Source organism: Callorhinus ursinus, unplaced genomic scaffold (assembly GCF_003265705.2).
Source record: "Callorhinus ursinus isolate GAN/ISIS: 27379988/994484 unplaced genomic scaffold, GSC_fseal_2.0 scaffold13, whole genome shotgun sequence".
Lineage (NCBI taxonomy): Eukaryota > Metazoa > Chordata > Mammalia > Carnivora > Otariidae > Callorhinus > Callorhinus ursinus.
The window spans coordinates 470,495-489,092 of record NW_027397075.1 but is presented as its reverse complement, the minus strand read 5'-3'; the positions used below and the strand labels follow the sequence as shown (position 1 = coordinate 489,092).

The following is an 18,598-nucleotide window of genomic DNA, read 5'->3' as shown; positions in this document are numbered from 1 at the left end:
TCCACATCCTTTGCCTGGAATTCAGTCACATGGCCACATACAACTGCAATAGGGGCTGGGAAATGTGGTTCAGTCATGTGCCCAAGAAGAAGAGGGAACATGTTTGGTGACCAGCTAGCCAGTCTCTGCCTCAGTGATCATGTCAAGGGGACTTTAAATTTGGTCAAGAAGCCCTAGAAGTATTTACCATTCCTTTTCTGATAAGTCTGGGAAGACTCTTTAGAGGAGGAGAGATTTTAGGGACTACTAGAAAGAATGGAATTTGTCTTGTTGGGGACCTACTATGTGCAGAGCATGCCTGATATTCCTGTCACCTTGTTTAATACTCACAGAAATGACCTGAAGGCAGTTTTATTATCCCCGTGGAACAAACCCTGATAAATGTCTAGCTACCATTTATTGAAGGCCTACTGTGCACTAGGTCCCTTGCTTTACCTGTGTTATCTTGCTTTAACCTCACAAAACCCTGTCAGGTAGGCATCAATGTGCGCTATTTTACAGTGAAGAAATTGAGGCCCAGATATGTAAAATTACTTGCCCAAGGACATGCAGCTAGTATGTGGCTAAACTGGGGCTGGAATTGACCCTGGTCCTAGTTCTTTCCACTAAGGTTTGGAAATAAGCCCCTATCTAGTATTCCTTTTTTTTTTTTTCAAAGATTTTATTTATTTATTTGACAGAGAGAGAGAGCACAAGCAGGGGAAGTGGCAGGCACAGGGAGGGGGAGAAGTAGGCTCCCCGCTGAGCAGGGAGCCCGATGTGGGACTCCATCCCAGGGCCTCGGGATCATGACCTGAGCTGAAGACAGACGCTTAACTGACTGATGACCCAGGCACCCTCTAGTATTCCTTTAAACACAGGATTGATTTCATCTCAGACTCTCCATTCCCTGCCTACCCTCCCCTGAAGTGGGGGCAGCTCTGGATTTCCAGTGGCCAGGGAGAGATGGAATGGTTGAGGTCTTTCCAACAAGCCTTTGCCTCTGAGTTCAGTTCCTTCCCTAATCTAACCTCTGCTTCACGCCAACAGTGACTAAGCCATTGACTCACTTCTTTTATGGCCTGAGGAGTCTAGCTCAGATGAAATGTGCAGTGCCTGGAAATAAGCCACCTGCCAGCATCGGGGCCTGATGCCAGGGGTACACATTTGGGTGTTTGAGGTGGGGATACCCAGTAGCACCATTTGGGAAGATTTTCCATGCCTTACACAATCAATGCTGATCTGTGTCCTTTTCAGGCCATTGCACTGGCAGATTTATTTATCATATTTCAAACCTCTGTTTAGTTTCTGAACAGATGTTTTAGGTAACAGAGATTCTTGTAATTTTTTTGCAGTTCTTACTTAGCTTTAATACTACTAATTCTAACAATAACATTAATACCACAATAGCCAATGTTTATTAAGTACTTGTGTGTTATGCTCTTATATGATTGTGCTAGTCATTATCCTTTTTCATCTGTACAACTCCCTGAGGTGGGTACTAATGTTATCCCTATTTTATTATTTTATTTATTTTTAAGGATTTCTTATTTTATTTTATTTATTTGACATGGAGATAGCAAGAGAGGGAACACAAGCAGGGGGAGTGGGAGAGGGAGAAGCAGGCTTCCCGCTGAGCAGGGAGCCCGATGCGGGGCTTGATCCCAGGACCCTGGGATCATGACCTGAATCGAAGGCAGACGCTTAACTGACTGAGTCACCCAGGCGCTCCTATTATCCCCATTTTAAAGACGAGGAAAATGAGCCTTGGAGAATTTAAGTAGTGTGTCCAAGTTATGCAGTTTGAGTTGCTTTCATGTTCCTTCACATGGTTGTTCAGTTCCTGGCTGGCTGTTGACTAGAGACCTCAGTTCTTTGCCATATTCGCTTCCCCATAGGGTGCCTGAGTGTCCTCACACTATGGCACTTAGACTCCTCCAGAGTGAATGATCTAAGAGAAAGAGCAAACCTAGACAAAAGCTGTAGTACCTTTTATCACGTAATCTTGGAGGTGATTTACCATTACTTCTGCCACATTCTATTGGTCACACAGACCAAGGTTGGTACAATATGAGAGGGTGTAAAGACCAGGAGGTGGAACTTACTGAAGGCCATCTTGGAGGCTAGCTAGCTTCCCAGGAAGTGGATTCTTCCCATTTGCCAGAGTACTTTACCAAATGCACTTTCCTTGAAGGTCAGGAAAAAAATGGTTTATGTTCTGACTCCCTCACTCTGAGTGAGTCATAGCCCCTTCTGGATCTCACCAAGGTGGTAAAGTGAGGAGGCTAAAACCATGGGCACAGCTCAGCTCAGTGCAAATCCTGGTTCTACCCCTAAATAGTCCTGTGACCTTGGGCAGTTGTTAACCCTCTGAGCTTCAGTTTCTTCTTTGTTAAAATAGGGATAGATGACTTCCTGGAGTATTGTGGGGATCAAGTGAGATAATGATGGAAAAGATAGTGGATGTAAAGAACATGATTGTCACAGAGCTTAACACAAGTAGGTGTTCCAGAATAACTTTGAACTGTTATGTTTCATTTCATTTCATTTTATTTTTTAAAAGATTTATTTATTTGTTTTAGAGAGAGAGTGAGAGAGTGTGTGTACACACGTGAGTGTGGGGTGGAAGGGCCGAGGGAGAGGGAGAGAGAAACTCAAGCAGACTCCGCGCTGAGCGCAGAGACCGATGCAGGGCTCAATCACATGACCCTGAGATCAGACCTGAGTCAAAACCAAGAGTCAGATGCTTTGCATCCAGGCGCCCCTGAACTATTACTTTTTTTTTTTATAATGTTTGTTTTTTTTTAATTTTTTTTATAGATTTTATTTATTTATTTGAGAGAGAGAATGAGATAGAGAGAGAGAGTACATGGGGGAGAGGGTTAGAGGGAGAAGCAGGCTCCTCGCTGAGCAGGGAGCCCGATGCGGGACTCAATCCAGGGACTCCAGGATCATGACCTGAGCCGAAGGCAGTCGCTCAACCAACTGAGCCACCCAGGCGCCCCCTGAACTATTACTTTTTAAATAAGAGGGTTGGATCCAGATCTCTCTGGCCATAGCCTGAATCTCATGGTCACCCAGAACTGCTACATCAATGAAATCCTAAATGTAAATACTTTGCACTCAGGCAACACCCTCCTGTCCTTCACACTTTTCATTCAGTTACCATCCCCCAACCCCCCAGAGCTGGCCCTTGTGTCTTTAGTTTTCTTTATTTCTGTCAGCCCCCACTTGTCTTCACTTCCTGCCTTGTCAAGTCTAGGAACCATAGTCCATCATTTGAGCTACCTTCTAAGCAACGTCTTCAGTTGTCCTGCTCCACTTCCCTCTCTTACGCCAGTGGTGAATCCCTCATCCTGGACCCATCCATCTTTCTGACTATCTGCACCTACATCTGTTCTGGTGAGTTCTTTTGGACTGAGTCCCAGAGTGTTCTGTATTGGCACCACTGCAATTCAAGGGACCCATTCTGAATGCAGTCTAAATTCCTCTTGTGTTACCATATTCAGCTGTCTTTCTTTCTGAACTTTCTTAACTTGCCTTAAACCTCCCTCTCTACCATCCTTTCTTTCCTTTTTTTTCCTTCTGTCCTTCTTTCTTTCACCAAATATTGATCACCCCAGTGTGTGGCATAAATATTTATAGGCACTAGAGGATCAGCAATGAACAAAACAACAGGGCTATGGCTCCTGTGTCTAGAAGTTTCATAGAGAAAATATAAACCATTAGGTGAGCTTTATCTTTACTTCCTGTTTTAACAGGAAGTTGTGGTTATACCCATCTTGAGATTTATCCTCCTCCTCTTGGTCATCAGTATCACCATCACGGTCTCTTACATCATATCTACTATATGCTAGGGACTTTTCCAAGCAATTTATAAACATTAACACATTTAATACATTACATGCATTAAGTCACCAAAACTCTAGGAGGTAAGAACTATTATTTCCTTTATTTTTTTCACACAAGGAAATGAAGCCCAGAAAGGGTAAGTAACTTACACAAGTCACACCACACTTAGTATAAAATTCATTCTTTACTCTTAAAACAGAAGGGGTGTTCTGTCCCTTGCTGAAGGTTAATCTGCCCATATTTGTTTTGGTTCTAAGGTTGCCAGACTTAGCAAATAAAAATATGGGATGTCCAGTTAAATTTGTATTTCAGATAAATAATGAGTAATTTTTAACATAATTATGTCCCGTGCAATATTTGGGACATACTTATACTAAAAATTATGTATATAATAGCATTCTGTAGTTTATCTGGTAACCCTGTCTGGATGCCACACTCTCATCAGGGACTTCATTAATTACTCTCTACCCTTGCCCCCTGGGAATGTTATGGTCACTGCACTCCAGTGCAAAGTGGGTGATAGTGCTTTTGGAGTGACATAATGCATCCTGGACAAAACACCCTGAGGCTGCCCTTGGGGAGGGATGCCACGATGGGAGGAGTGTTTGGAGGCAGGGAGATCAGGTATGGTAATGATCTGTAATGTAGTGATTCCATTCTACAGAACCAAGGTTTTCTTATCCAGCAGGATCCCTGGAGCTGGAGGAGAGGGGAACCTGGAGTCTTCCTTAAAAACAAGGCAAACAAGGGCTTCCATCTCCTCTCTTCAAGCTTCTGGACAGAAAGCTGCACCTCCGGTGAGAAATGAGGTCAGCAGGATGGAGGGAAACACTCCCTGGTTCTTTATTGAATCCAATCATTTACATCTCATTGAACCCAATCAAATTAGCCACTTATCACATTAAAATGGCAAAAGAGAGATTGTGTCAAGCAGTGCTAATTCAATAAGAAAGAGGAGCTGACTGAGAGTGCTGTGTCATATGATTCTGACACCCACTTTCAAGAAGTGGAAGTCTGATGTCCTTTTCTGCCCGCTGTGGTCATGATGACCTTCCTCAGACAGCTTTGCTGGATACCAGGCTGGCAAAGGAAGGGAAAACTGAGCTCTGCAGAGGCACAAGCTATCACAAGTGGGACAGTAAGGGAACCATGACGTGGTATCTTCAGGGAGAAGTAATTTCAGGGTAGGGTGTTGCCTGGGATTTGGAGTCTGACTCTGAAGCTTGCTAACTGTGTGACTTTGGGCAAGTTACTTGACTTCTCTGATGCTCAGTTTCCTCATCCATTAAATGGAGGATGGTAATATTTGCCCATCAATGTTTCCCACAGATGGCATTCCAGAAAAAGCTGTTCCCTTACCAATTTTCTGTTAATCCTTTTCAGTAGGTTAAGGAGAAAGACTCAGTTTGATACCAGCCTGTCATTAACACCTCTTTAAAACTTGGAAAAACACTGATCTTTTCATGGGTGTTAGGGTATTAGGGTATGGTTGAGAGTTGGAATCATTCAGGCTTCCATTTGAATCCCCCTGTGATCCTTACTAGCTGTGTGATCTTGGATAAAGCAGCTTAACCACTCCGCGTATCAGTTTCCTTACATGTAAAGAGAGGATTATAACAGTACCCACCTCATAGTTCTGTTGAGTGAAAATGAGTTCATGAATACAGTTTACAAACTGCTTAGTACAGAGCCTAGCTCATAGTAAACAGTAAATGCTACTGATTTTTCTCTCACTCCTCTTTCCCCTTCTCTTTTTCCTCCTTCTTCTTGTTCTTAATGTCAGCCTCTTCTCTGACACTTCCTCTCCCAGACCTCATGACCTCTGCACTCCACGCATTAGAACAGTTTGTACTTCCTGACTATGCCATGCTTTCTCCTGCCTCATGGCCTTTGCACATGCTTTCCCTCCAACTGGACCATTCTTCTCTCACACTCTTTCCTGGCCAACTCCTACTCACCTTCCAGGCCTCAGCTGATATATTTCTTCTTCCAAGAAGCCTTTACTGACTTACATTTCCCATTTCCTGTGATTTTTTTTCCTGTTGCAGTGTTTTATAACTTGTTTCTCTCCACTCCAAGATGCCTGAGAGCTTCATGAGGGCAGAGTTCAAGACCCTAATCTGCCTTGTTTTTTCTTGTACCCTCAACACCTAGCACAGAATCTTAACACCCAGTAATGGGTATCTGAGAGCTCACCAGGGGTCTGATACAATTCTATGTATTTTACATATATCAATTTATTTAATCCTCACAACTTTCTGAGATAAGTTTTATTTTACCCTTAACAACTTTATTGAAATATAATTAACATATAATAAACTACACGTATTTAAAGTATACAATTTGATACGTTTTGATATATATACACCAATGAGAGAGAAAAACAACAATCAAGATAATGAACATATCCATCAGCCCCGAGGATTCCCTGTGCCCCCTTACAAATCTTTTCATCCCATCCATCCTTGTTACCCCAACCCTAAGTAGCTGCTGCTATGCTATCTTAACACTCTGGGTAAGTCTGCATTTTCTAAAATTCTATGTAAATGGAAGCCTACAATATGAACTCTCTTTTGTCTGGCTAATCCACAGAGCATAATTATTTTGAGATTCATCCATGTTGTTGCATGCATCAGTGTTCATTCCTTTTTACTACTGAGTGGTACTCCATTGTATGGATACATCTCAGTTTATTTATCCATTCCCCTGTTGATGGACATTTGGTTGTTTCTAGTTTGGGGCTATTACAAAGAAAGCTGCTATGGATATAGGTTTTATTTTTTAATCTCATTTTGCAGGTAAGGTAACCAAGGTAGGGAGTATATCAATTACTTTAAGGCCACAGAGCTAATAAATGGCAGGTCCATGTGCAGACTAAGGTATTGTAGGTCAAGAGACCAAGCTCTTTTTCCCTTCCTTTATCTAAGGAAAGTCTCAAACATGAAAGTAGGGAGAATAGAATAATTCACACTCATGGATCTGTCATTCAGCTCCAGCCAGTAAGTTGTGGCCTTATTATTTAATCCTTCTTCCAACATTTTTAAATCTTTCTCCTAGAATATTTTAAAGTGAATCCCAGACATAATGTTATCTCCCTTACAAATATGTCAGTTTATATCTCTGACTTGCGAACATAAAAAAAAAAAACTTTATTGTGGAAATTTTGAACCTAGGCAAAAGTAGAGACAATAATATAATAACTTCCCTTGCATGCATCATCAGCTTTGACAGTTATCCATTCTAGGGTGGTCTTGCTGCATTATACCCTCATCTATATTCCAGTTTTTCTCCCCTGCCAATTATTTTGAAGCAAATCTCAGGCATTTTTATCATTTTATCTGTAAATATTTCAGCATGTATCTATAAAAGATAAGGACTCTTAAACATAGCTGTAATACCATTATCACACCTAAACATTTTATAGCGATTTCCTTCATATCATCAAATATTCAGTTGATATTCACAGTTCTCTGATTCTCTCATATTGTCTTAATGCTTGTTCTTCTGTCTCCCTCTCTTTCTTTCCTTTTTTTCTTTTTACAGTCTGTTTGAATCAGCATACAAACAAGGTCCATATGTTGCAATTGGTTGAGATGTCTCTAAAGTCTGTTTTAATCTGAAGATTCTCCCTCTCTCTTTTTCCCTCTGCATTTTTTTTTTTTGTTAGAGAAACCAGGCCATCAAGGCCATATTTTACATATCCTCCATGCCATTAGCACTCTCACAAAATTAACAATAATCCTTACTATCATCTAGTATCCATCTGTATTCATATTTCCCTGATTGTCTCAAACATGTCTTCTGTTTTTGTTTTTTTTTTTTTTCAAATCAAGATCCATGCAAGTCCCACAGTGCATTTGGTGGTGATAGTTCCGAGATCTCTTCTGCCCCGAGGCAGAACGGCCCCCTTCCCTACTTGTCAATCTGTTGCTGTGTCCTGCAGAACGCTCCATAGCCAGGGTCCTGAAGACCATGCTGTGAGCCACAGAGCTGTGCTCCCTTTCCTGACAATTATTCTATGAATAATTGTTGAATGAATGAATGAACTAATGAGTGAATGAGTATCTAGGAGGGAGCAACCAAAAGAGCAAGGGGTCCTAACACTCCTGGAACATTGTCTAAAGTAGTTTCTTCTGTTTGAGTCTAGATTAATGATTTCCGGGAGTTTATGTGCATGCACACACAACAAAATGGGATCTTACATGGAAACCTGCACAAACAGACATGATGAAGACTGAGTGTTTAAGAGCCTGAGTGCTGATCCCATACTGCCTGGTCAGAGTCCTGGCCTTTCTCTTATAAGCTGAGTGACCTTGGACCTGTTACCTTACTTCCCTGAGCCTTGGTTCCCTTTTCTGTGAAAGGGGATTTGTAATAGCACCCACCTCTGGGTTCTCTTGTAAGGATGTAATGTGTTGACCTGTGCAAACTAATTAGAAGTGTGCATATTGTGCCTTCAATAAATGTTGGCTCCTATCATGATAATTAATGTTATTAAAGGAGAGGGTGAGGGATGGCATGATGGGGCCTGTGGATCCCCTTCCAGAGCTCTGCAGAGCCTAGTTTAACAACTTCTGGCCTCAATGACACCTAAAGATTTTTCTCCCTGCTGTCACTTTATTTGGGGCTCATTGCATCCACCAGATCCCTCCAGCTCCCATCCTGTACTCTATGTCAAGGAGGTCCCTAGGTCTTCTGGAAACCAAGGGTTCACAGCCTTTGGCCTGTCCTAATTAAGCCAGAGAATACCATCTCCCACTCCTGCCCCCAGCCCTGCTCATATCACTCCCAGGGACTGTCATGCAAAGATGAAACGACCCGGTGCCAGTGTCATGTTTTGAAACCTAAACCCTGAAACTGATCTCCTGCAACTTGGCTGGCAAACCCAAGTACATCTGCTTTACAGCAATTAAGAAATTGCAGCCGACAAAGGAAAACATGCTGTTGAAATAGGCTTCTGTGTTCCATTAAATATTCACAGCCCACTGATGGGGTGTCACAACAGACCCAGGGGGACTCTCAGTCAGTGAATCTGGAGATGCAGAGCAAAACCAACCACTGATATTCTGAGGTCTTTTTATTAATAACGAAGCGGCTATAACCAACATGTTCTGAGGTCTTACTCTGTGCCAGGCATTGTGCTAAGCTAAAGTTTATGTTTTCCTTTATTCAATCTTGCCAGGTCCTCTAGGAAGTAGATAGAAGGAGTCCCATTCTACAGATGAGGGGAATGAGGCTTTGAGAGATTAAGCAATTGTGCAAGATTTCCACAGGGGTAGAGCTGGGATTTTAACCCAGTTCTGTTCAGAGCTTTCAACCACGCCACTAAGCTTCTTCCTGGCCAGGAAATATGTCAATTCATGGGATACCTTATTCATCAAGCTCAGAATTGTTGGTCATCTTTGATTAGAAACCACTGAGTTTTTTTTTTTTCCTGTGAGATGACATACCTGAGTCTTTCCAAATGCTTTAGTTCTAAAGAAAAATTCAAAATGCTGCAAAACAGCATTGCAGATCTATTGGAGGAGAAATCTGTTCCAGATTGATGGAGAATGGGTTGATTTCTAAAGATGTATCTCTAGAGACAAGGGTTCAGAGTGTGTGTGTGTGTGTGTGTGTGTGTGTGTGTGTGTGTGTGTGTGTGTTTGTAAGCAGACTTGAGATAGATGTTCTTGCTTATTGTTTTTCTTTCTCAGTACCCAACTACTTGTTGATTTATGATCCTAATCCATAGGACTAACCTCCTCGTCCCAGTTACACTTTCCTTTCCCATCTCTGTTCCTTTCCTACTCTAGTTTTCTCCTGATTTCAACATCCTCTGGAAAAAAAGTGTATATTAAGGACACACAGACACACACATCCTCACATACTCCCAGCCTGTAGTGTGAGTTTACATATCTTTGACTGATTGGCTGACAGTATTTCAGCAGTGTGTTAGAATTTTGCCTGGGACAGTAAGCCAGAAAAATATATTTTTACTTGAACTTGGCTCTTAGGAAAATAATGTCTTTGCATGTCTGGGGCAGAAGTTGGGCAGGCAGAGAGAAGATGTTACTAGTATCCAGTGTCTGAAAATAGAGAGGGTATCTTTTAGCGGGAGGGAGGAAAATTTTTTTACCTGTAGAAATCCTCTGGGGTTTTTAAGTTATAAACAAATTGGTTTCAAGCTGCCTTGTTAAAGGAAAAGAGCAAACATAGTGGGAAAGAAAAACTCATCTTCAGGTTGCTGGCATGGTCAACCTGGAGGTGACTTGAGTGGCATTCTGTCTCACCTGAACATTTTAAAGTTTGGAGGATGGGCTCAGGCCACACCTTGGAGTCCCCTGGACTCCTCTTTTGTGTACCACATAAATCTTGTCACTTCTACCTTTGTGAGGAAGGAAGATCATATATCTACCTCCATTACCACCACCTGGGTTCACGCCACATCAGCTTGTACCCAGATTACTGCAACAGCCTATCAACTTTCCTGGTTTCCTCACTGGGGGGTCTGTTTGCGGCACAATAGTCAGAGTGATGCAGAGTCAGAGTGGTGGAGAGTAAATCAGATCATGTTGCTCTCATATTGGCTCCCACCTCACCCAGAGTAAAAGCCACAGTTTTCACCTTGACCATTAAGACCCTGCAGGACTATTTCTATGCTATCTCCCTGACACTGCTCTGCTTCTCCTTCACCACCCCCTCCCACCACACTGGCCTTGTCACTGTTCCTTGAATACACCTGCAGTCAGGCTCTACCTCAGTGCCTTTGCACATGCTATTCCTTCTGCTTGGAATGTTGTTTTCAGATAGCTACATACTACTTCACTTCCTTTTATACTTTGTTCAAATGACTATTCCGTGGACTCCTTCTGCCCAATCTAAAATTTTAACTTTTTGCCTTCAACACCTTATATTCATCTTCCTTTTTAAATTTTCCCTCCATAGTGCTTACCATTATCTAACATATCATATACTTCTTGTCTTTATTTATTGCCTATCTCCCTGTCCCATGGCACCTCCAACACTTTGTCTGTTCATCTGTTCTGTTAACTACTCTATCCCTCATGCCTAAAACAGTGATTAGCAAATATTTCTTGCATGATTGAATGAGTGTCTGCTATAACAGAACACCATAAATGGGGTGGCTTATGGACAACAGAAGTTTATTTCTCACAGTTCTGGAAGCTGGGAAGTCCAAGATCCAGGTGCTGGCAGATTTGTGTCTGGTAAGAGCCCACTCCCTGGTTCATAGACAGCTGTCTTATTGTGTCCTCATATGGCAAAGGGGCAAGGAAGCTCTGAGGGGTCCCTTTTATAAAGGTACCAGTCCCATTCATGGGGGCTCTAACCTTATAACTTAGTCACGTCCCAAAGGCCCCACTTCCAAACCCTATCACCCTGGGGATTAGGTTTCAACATATGAATTTGGGGAAAGGAGGGACCACAAACATTCAGTCTGTAACAATGAATTTGTATTTTTCGGATTGTCCATACAAACTCACACCATCTATACTAATACGTACAAGTTTTGTGGGGTTTTTTTTTTTTGGTTGTGATAACCAGGCTCTTTTGCATGGGAGCACGGTAAATAGTCTCCTATTGAATTTATTTTGTGGTTGTTATGCATTGACTTTAAAATTGGGTGGGTCCCTGAGAGATAACATCAGAAGGAAGACACTTGGATGAAACTAAAGAGTCACCTTCATGAGACACCACAGTTACAGGACAGGGGAAGACTTGAGTGTCCCCAAATGCTGGTAAGGCAAATGGTGTCAGTTGAAGAGCACAAGCTCTTGCTTCAGACCACCTGGGTTCAGATTCTGGCTTCACCTCTTATGAGTAGGGTGATGAAATACGATGTATTCGTGTCTTCAGATCTTTGTCTATGAGAAAAATGGGGATGATGACAGTAGTGCCCACCACAGGAGACTTCAGAAATTCAGAGGAACGAGGTATATGCAATGGGTAACAGAGTGACTGGCACACATTGAGGGCTCTGTGAATGAATGCTGTGGTTCTTACTGGAGAAAGAGGGATCAGTAACTGATGTCACTGATGTCATTGGGCCAGGTAGTACTATAGAGGGCTTAGGATGTGGTACTTAGAGCTCCACATACTGGGACGGCAGAAAGGGGTCCATTAAGTTCCCAGAACACAAAGCCTGCAAAATTTGAGTCATCATCTAGTTTTCAGTGCTGGCTCTGGGCAGAGGACATCTTTTTGGGGTGCCTACTCAGGCAGCTCTCCGTTTTTCTGAGGCTTGCAGTTTTCCATGTTCCTTGGGGAGCCCCTATGGCAGAGTTTGTGTTGCATGACCCTGCCCTTAGGCGGTAGCTTGATTGTACTTGACCCACACTGGAACAATCAGACCAAAGCTCCTGGGAATTTAGAGGTGGGACTCAATTTCTATTGGCACCTGAGCTGGGAGGATGTGTGAACTCAGGTGCTGTCAGACAACCACATTCAGCCACGTGTACTGAGAAAGTCTGTTTTAGAGAGGGAGAGAGATATGGGGGCATCTGTCCTTTGAGGGGCTGTCAACTTACCCCAAACCTCCAACCCCTTGTTTGGGGAGTTACCTCCTCTGTCGGCTTGGTGGGAAGAAAGAAGCCAGTCACAGAAGTCCAAGAGACCAAATCCTTGTTTCCTAGACCTCCTGGCCGCTGGTGCAGGGGCAAGTGGTACTTGGGCAGATGTGCTCAGCAGCTTAGGGCATGAGTCTGCAGCCAGTTGCCAGGAAGCTGAGACACACTGGAAGGAGCTAGGGCTCCTTAGAGAAATGACTTGACTTGTAGTCACAGGCAGGAAATGTACACGGTAAACCTAGAATATTTCGTGGTGTCAGGAAGCTACCCCAGACCCCTGGGGTCTGCCGAAGGACTCAGGAGCCAACCTGAAGGGGCTATCCCTGGCCAAAGATGAAACAATTGATTGCTTCTTGGCCTTTTGGCTAAGATCAAGTGCAAAGATGGAACAATTGAGCATCAAAAGAAATGGAACTGTAACAAATGAAGTGGACTGAAAAAAATTTTCTAATAGTTTTTAATTCATGAGTTCATGATTGTATTGACAACGGCAAAACTCACAGGTTCCCTTTGGAGAATGCTAGTTTATCACTGCGTTATTTTTGAAATCTGGCAAGTAAAGGGAACAAATCAAGCATTCTACTTTCCCTTTACAAACTGTCAATGTAACCAAACAATGAAAAGTCAAGTTTATCTTGATAGGTATTCCACCTAATTAATGAAGAAGGAATTAAAGAAGTTCATCAGTTTTAATACCTAAGAAATAAAGGATTTGGGAAGTGGTCACCAGTGGCTGCTGATACCTAAGGAAAGAGACGAACTGGCATTATAGTATTCTGATAGAAGATGTGCTCTGTAACCATGAAACAGTTAATAATAGAACCTGAATCAGATCAGACCTCTAGATCTAACTACTCATTTTCAGGAAATACAGGAAATAGAGGAGAATGTGTAATTCAACCATGGGGATATAATCAGTAAAATTCAGACTGTGGGAAACTCTACAAATCAGATGGGTTTTTTGTTTTTAAAATTTTATTTATTTATTTATTTATTTATTTATTTATTTATTTATTTATTTATTTATAGAACTAGAGAGAGCTCAGGGGGAGAGGGAGAGAGAGAGAGAATCTCAAGCAGACTCCACACCGAGCATGGAGCCTGACGTGAGGCTTGATCTCATGAACTGAGCTGAAATCAAGAGTCAGACGCTTAACTGACTGAGCCACCCAGGTGCCCCTCTAGGACCTGATGTCTTAGGAAAATAAATTTCAAGGGGTAAAAACACGAGAAGGGAGAAAGTGAAGCCTATAATTAAAAGAGGCTTGTGAGACCTATTAACCAATTGCAAGGTATGGGTCTCATTCTAATTCAGGATTTGACAGATACATATAGTCAAAATATTTATGAAACAGTCTGATAAATTTGAACTCTGACTTGACATGTAATGATACTGAGAAATTATTTTTAAATGTTTGAAGTGTGATGATATGTGGCTTAGGCTTCATTTGTTGATTTTTCTCCAGTTCTTTAAGGTATAAAGTTAGTTGGTGAATTTGGGATTTTTCTATTTTTTTTGAGTGAGGCTTGGATGGGTATGTATTTCCCCCTTAGGACCACCTTTGCAGTATCCCATAGGTTTTGGACCAGTGTGTTTTCATTCTCATTGGTTTCCATGAATTGTTAAGTTCTTCTTTGATTTCTTGGTTGACCCAAACATTCTTAAGCAGGATGGTCTTTAGCTTCCAAATGTTTGAATTTCTTCCAAATTTTTTCTTGTGATTGAGTTCCAGTTTCAAAACATTGTTGTCTGAGAATATGCAGGGAATAATCTCAATCTTTTGGTATCCGTTGAGACCTGATTTGTGACCCAGTATGTAGTCTATTCTGGAGAAAGTTCCATGTGCGCTTGAGAAGAATGAGTATTCTGTTCTTTTAGGGTGGAATGTTCTGTATATATCTATGAGGTCCATCAATAAATGAAGCCTAAGCCACGCATGAGAAGAGAAATAATTAAAATTAGAGCAGAGATCAATGAATTAGAAACCAGAAATACAATAGAGCAGATCAACGGAACTAGAAGCTGGTTCTTTGAAGGAATTAATAAGATCGATAAACCACTGGCCAGACTTATCCAAAGGAAAAGAGAAAGGACCCAAATTAATAAAATTATGAATGAAAGGGGAGAGATCATGAGGAAATTCACCAAGGAAATTGAAACAGTTATCAGAAATTATTATCAACAACTATATGCCAATAAATTAAGCAACCTGGAAGAAATGGATGCCTTCCTGGAAATCTATAAACTAACAAGACTGAAACAGGAAGAAATTGACAACCTGAATGACCAATAACCAGTAACGAGATTGAAGCAGTGATCAAAAACCTCCCAAAAAACAAAAGTCGAGGACTGATGGTTTCCCTGGGGAATTCTACCAAACATTCAAAGAAGAAATAATACCTATTCTCCTGAAGCTGTTTCAAAAAGTAGAAACGGAAGGAAAACTTTTTGTGAGGCCAGCATTACCTGGATCCCCAAACCAGGCAAAGACCCCATCAAAAAGAAGAATTTCAGACCAGTATCCCTGATGAATATGGATGCCAAAATCCCCACAAGATCCTAGCTAATAGGATCCAACAGTACATTAAAAGGATTATACATCACAACCAGGTAGGATTTATCCCTGGAATTCAAGGGTGGTTCAACATTCGCAAATCAATCAATGTGATAGAACACATTAATAGGAGAGAGAAGAACCATATGGTCCTCTCAACTGATGCAGAAAAAGCATTTGACAAAATACAGCATCCTTTCTTGATTAAAACTCTTTCAGAGTGTAGGGATAGAGGGAAATTCCTCAATTTCATAAAAACCATCTATGAAAAGCCCACAGTGAATATCATTCTCAATGGGGAAAAACTGAGAGCCTTTTTCTTAAGATCAGGAACACGATAAGGATGCCCACTCTTGCCACTATTGTTCAACATAGTACTAGAAGAACTAGCAACAACAATCAGACAACAAAAAGAAATAAAAGGTATTCAAATTGGGGTGCCTGGGTAGCTCAGTCTGTTAAGCGTCTCCCTTAGGCTCAGGTCGTGATCCCAGGGTCCTGGGATCAAGCCCTGCATCAGGCTCCCTGCTCAGCGGGAAGCCTGCTTCTCCCTTTCCCACTCCTTCTGCTTGTGCTCCCGCTCTCGCTGTCTCTCTGTCTGTCAAATAAATAAATAAAATCTTTTTTAAAAAGGTATTCAAATTGGCAAAGAAGAAGTCAAACTGTCTCTCTTCGCAGATGAAAGGATATTTTATGTGGAAAACCCAAAAGACTCCACCCCTAAATTACTAGAACTCATACAGCAATTCAGTAATGTGGCAGGATACAAAATCAATGCACAGAAATCAGTTGCTTTCCTATACACTAACAGTGTAATTGTAGAAAGAGAAATTAGGGAATCGATTACATTTACAATAGCACCAAAAACCGTAAGATACCTCAGAAGAAACCTAACCAAAGAGGTGAAGGATCTATACTCTAGAAACTACAGAAGACTTCCATGCTCATGGATTGGAAGAATAAACAGTGTTTAAATGTCTGTGCTGCCCAGAGCAATCTATACTTTCAGTGCCATCCTGATCAAAACACCAATGACATTTTTCAAAGTGCTGGAACAAATAATCCTAAAATTTGTATGGAACCAGAAAAGACCCCAAAGCACCAAGGAAATGTTCAAAAAGAAAAACAAACCTGGGGGCATCATGTTACCTGATTTCAAGCTATATTACAAAGCTGTGACCACCAAGATGGCATGGTATTGGCACCAAAAAAAGACACATAGATCAATGGAACAGAATAGAGAGCCCAGATATGGACCCTCAACTCTATGGTCAACTCATCTTCGACAAAGCAGGAAAAAATATCCAGTGGAAAAAAGACAGTCTCTTCAATAAATGGTGCTGGGAAAATTGGACAGCTCTATACAGAAGAATGAAACTGGACCATTCACTTATACCATACACAAAGATAAACTCAAAATGGATGGAAGTCCTCAATGTGAGACAGGAATCCATCAAAATCTTAGAGGAGAACATAGGCAGTAACTTCTTCAACATCAGTCATAGCAACTTCTTTCAAGACAGATCTCCAAAGACAAGGGAAACAAAAGTGAAAATGAACTTTTGGGACTTCATCAAGATAAAAAGCTTCTGCACAGCAAAGGAAACAGTCAACAAAACAAAGAGGCAACCCACGGAATGGGAGGAGATATTTGCAAATGACACTACAGATAAAGGGTTGATATCCAAGATTTATAAAGAACTTCTCAAACTCAACACCCAAAAAACAAATAATCAAGTCAAAGAATGGGCAGAAGACATGAACAGACACTTTTCTAAAGAAGACATACAAATGGCTAACAGACACATGAAAAAATGTTCATCATCATTAGCCATCAGAAATCAAAACCACACTGAGATACCACCTTACACCATTTAGAATGGCAAACATTGAAGGCAAGAAACAACAAATATTGGAGAGGTTGTGGAGAAAGGGGAACCATCTTACACTGTTGGTGGGAATGCAAGTTGGTACAGCCACTTTGGAAAACAGTGTGTGGAGGTTCCTCAAAAAGTTAAAAGTAGAGCTACCGTATGACCCAGCAATTGCACTACTGGGTATTTACAGATGTAGTGAAAAGAAGGGCCACATGCACCCCAGTGTTCGTAGCAGCAATGTCCACACTAGCCAAACTGTGGAAAGAGCTGAGATGCCCTTCAACAGACGAATAGATAAAGAAGTGGTCCATATATACAATGGAATATTACTCAGTCATCAGAAAGGATGAATACCCAACTTTTGCATCAACATGGATGGGACTGGAGGAGATGATGCTAAGTGAAGTAAGTCAAGTAGAGAAAGTCAATTATCATATGATTTCACTAATTTGTGGAATATAAGGAATAGCACGGAGGACATTAGGAGAAGGAAGGGAAGAATGAAGGGGGGGATTTCGGGGGGGGAGATGAACTATGAGAGACCATGGACTCTGGGAAACAATCTGAGGGTTTCAGGGGGGTGGGGGTTGGAGGGGATGGGTGAGCCCAGTGATGGGTATTCAGGAGGGCACGTATTGCATGGAGCACTGGGTGTTATAGGCAAACAATGACTCATGGAACACTACATCAAAAACTAATGATGTACTGTATGGTGAGTAACATAACATAATAAAAAAAATGAAGTGTGATGATATTTTTGTGGGTATATATGTGTGTGTGTCCATCAAGGGCAGTTTTGCTCCCTAGGAGACATTCGGCAATGTCTAGGACATATTTGGGGTCATAAGTAGGAGTGAGGAAGGCTACCCGCATGTAGTGTGGGGAGACCAGGGTTGCTGCTAAGCATTGTAGTATGCTCAGGACAGCCCCCTCAGCAAAGAAGGACGTGGCCCAAGATGTCAGTAATGCCAAAGTTATGAAACCCTATTCTGGAGATACATGTTGAAGTAGCTACAGATAAAATAAGATGAAGATATTTGCTTCAGAATTTTGTGGGGGATGTGGGGATGGGCCATGAGTTGAGAATTATTTAAGTTAGTGATGGGAGTTCCTCATACTATTCTCTCCCCTTGGTGTATGTGTATCTATTTATCTGTCTGTATGTGTATAGAGTATATATATGTGTGCATGTGAGTATGTATGTGTGTGTATACATATAATGCAATTGTAAATTTCCATAAGAAAAGCTCACAAGCTTGCTACAGGTGAGGTAGAGCGTGTGTTCTGGGAGCAGCGCGGCAGCAGTACATGGCGCCCGGTGCCAGCAGGTGGGGAGAGTGGACAAGCTGAGATGGTGGGTTTGCAGGAGTGGCAGCAGTAGCATCCTTACCAGGCTCAGTCTGTAGTGTGAGGTTGGCCGTGTCTGCCTGGCTAGCCTCTCCTTATCCCTGGTTCGTGGTTTTTTTGTTTTTTTTGTTGTTGTTGTTGTCTTGTTCTTTGGGCTTCCTAATATCCTTTCAATAAATGCTTTTTCTGTTTAATTCACTCAGATCCAGTCTCTGTGAAGACTTATACAAGAAAAGAATGAAGCAGATGTATAGAGAAAAGGTGATATGACAGACCATGGGAGGAGAGAGAGGAATTAGGAGAAATAGATATGTGAAAATATATATGTAATTTATATATATAACAAATAAAAGTTACATAGTATATATAGCATTTATATATAATATATTTGAGAGAAAGGATCTCATGGTTTCTGTTTTCC

At 41.6% G+C, this 18,598-nt stretch overlaps 1 long non-coding RNA gene across 1 annotated transcript in view; it reads left to right on the top strand.

Moving 5' to 3' along the window:
- The window catches only part of LOC141373964 (uncharacterized), a 221,158-nt gene that overhangs the window by 196,038 nt on the left and 6,522 nt on the right, over positions 1–18,598 (top strand). Inside the window, exon 3 of the long non-coding RNA XR_012380421.1 lies at positions 18,381–18,438. This is a non-coding gene — a long non-coding RNA (uncharacterized lncRNA). The remainder of the gene's footprint in view (positions 1–18,380; positions 18,439–18,598) is intronic.